The sequence below is a fragment of the Sphaerodactylus townsendi genome, linkage group LG13, assembly GCF_021028975.2.
Source record: "Sphaerodactylus townsendi isolate TG3544 linkage group LG13, MPM_Stown_v2.3, whole genome shotgun sequence".
NCBI lineage: Eukaryota > Metazoa > Chordata > Lepidosauria > Squamata > Sphaerodactylidae > Sphaerodactylus > Sphaerodactylus townsendi.
In genome coordinates, this window is record NC_059437.1 from 54,061,313 (window position 1) to 54,063,770 (window position 2,458).

Below are 2,458 nucleotides of genomic sequence, written 5' to 3' on the forward strand. Positions count from 1 at the left end.
ACAACAAACACCCTGTGAGGTGGGTGGGGCTGAGAGAGCTCAGAAGAGCTGTGACTAGCCCAAGGTCACCCAGCTGGCATGTGTGGGAGTGTACAGGCTAATCTGAATTCCCCAGATAAGCCTCCTCAGCTCAGGCGGCAGAGCTTGGAATCAAACCCGGTTCCTCTAGATTAGATACATGAGCTCTTAACCTCCTACGCCATTGCTGCTCCTGCTTCAGACCACTCAAAGGCATTGTGCTGTATAAAGCCATCACTTTTTACTTGTGTGCTGTAAAGTCTGTTCCGATGTTCTCAGGAGGTGGTATTCACTTGTGGTTGCAAGTATCCTCAAATGGCTTCCACAGGAGTCCTCAAATTGCTTTCCTTGCAATAATGCAATGCTCAAAGACAGGAGTTGCCATCAGACCTGGTCCACTATTATTTACCTATGTTTCAAGACTTCGTCAGTGAATGGCAAGACACCTTCGGTTGTATGGGACTTAACCATCCATAGGGACTTAACCCTGCGCAATTAAGTATCTGTGTCTGTTGAGATCCCCCCAGAATTACAACTGATCCCCCAAACGGCAGAGATAATTTCTCCTGGAGAAAATTTCTACTTTGGAGGGTATGTTGACTCTATAGCAGGGGTGGCCAACCTATGGCGCTCCAGATGTTGGCCATGCTGGCAGGGGGCTGATGGGAATTGTAGTCCATGAGCATCTGGAGAGCCGCAGGTTGCAGACCCCTGCTCAGTAGCATCACATCCCAGCTGAGCAACTTCCCCTCCCTAAACGACATCTTTCCCACCAAATCTCCAGGTATTTCCCAACCCAAAGTTGGCACCCCTGCTTTCCTTCTCCCCATACCACGCCTCACTCTCAACATTCCACACTTCCTGGAGCACACCTGGCGGTTGCTGATCCCTTTGTTGTAATGATGGCAGTCCTCAGCGTAGACAAGGATAGAGGAAAGGAAATACTTCACTCCGAGAGTTTATGGAACTCACTGCCATGTGATATGGTGACCAGGTATTTCCCCTAAGGGCTGTCCCCGTCCCCCCCTCCCCCCCCAAACGGCTCTGCTTATTTGTTTGGGGAACTGGGGCTTGTTTGGATATCACATTTTAATTTGCCATTTTTTATACATTTTTGTTAATTTACTGTCTCTGTAAGTTCATATGACAATAAAGGTTCTGCAGAACAATACTTGTTTAATTAATTGTCTAGGGACAGAGCTGCCTCTCAGCAGCCTGTGCCACCCTCCACCTTGTCACAGATGTCCTCCCAGGAACCCTGGGGCACCCCACAACTGGCAGCTCCGCCCCTGGATTTACTACAAGGTGTAAGGAATCAGTACAGTCCAGACCAGGGGTAGGGAACCTTTAACACTCAAAGAGCCACTTGGACCCGTTTTCCATGGGAAAAGAAAACACTTGGAGCCGCAAATAATTTTTGACATTTAAAATAAAGATAACACTGTATATATAGGGTTTTTTTTAACCTTTTACTCCGCTCATTCTGAGAAGCGCATGGATGTGCCAAGGATGAAGCCGGCGGCTCGGCCTTGCCGGCCGCCGGGAAAGCGCCCGCCCCGCTCCAACGGGGCGGGCGAGAGGTGAAGCCTGGGCGGCGACGGCAGCCAACCCCGGGCAGTTGGTGCGCCCGCCCTGCTGCCTGCAGAGCGGGCAAGGATGGGGCCGGCGGCTCGGCCCGTGGAGCCATAGTGCAAGGGCAGAAGAGCCGCATGCGGCTCTTGAGCCGCAGGTTCCCTACCCCTGGTCCAGACCAATAGTAACCGTAACAGTTCATTTATTGGTAGGCAATCATGATCTTCTACAGACAATGCGAAATCTGACCACCCCCCCCCCCCCCCCCCAGCCGCCGCTTTTACGGGCGAAACTTTTTTCCCGCAAAAATCCCAATCCAAAACAACCCAGTTTTTCCCATCCCACCTTTCCCACCAAGATAGAGATTCACACAGAACAGAGGCCAAAGATGGCAAGCACGCAGCAATGTTGAGACTGAGGTAAAGACTGACCTGGGCACAACGCCCGGAAGAAGGAATGTAGACTCAAGGTTAACTTCGGGCTTGTCAAGAAACCGAAGAAACCTTACACAAGGAGCAGGAACCTCCAGGAAGTCCGAAGCTGGGAGGAACTGTACAGAAATGGCAGGAGGGCCTAAGCAGCACCGGCAGGCCTCTACAGTTCCAGGTAACAAGGTGGCGGAAGCACAGCCCTGACCAGGTGGCAGTCAGCAGTTCTCTGCAGCCTTAGAGTGTGAGGCAGAAAATGGATGCTTTGGAGCTTGGAGCTCCACCCCCAAACCTCCAGGAATTTCCCACCCCGCAGCTGGCAACCCCTCCCCACTGACGACCCCTTCCCGACCGGGAGTTGGCAGCCCAGCCGTGCCCGGCTCCTGGGGCGTGGCGGCTGCCTGGGCTGGCCTCCAGGGTCCCGGGGAAGCGCCGCTCGG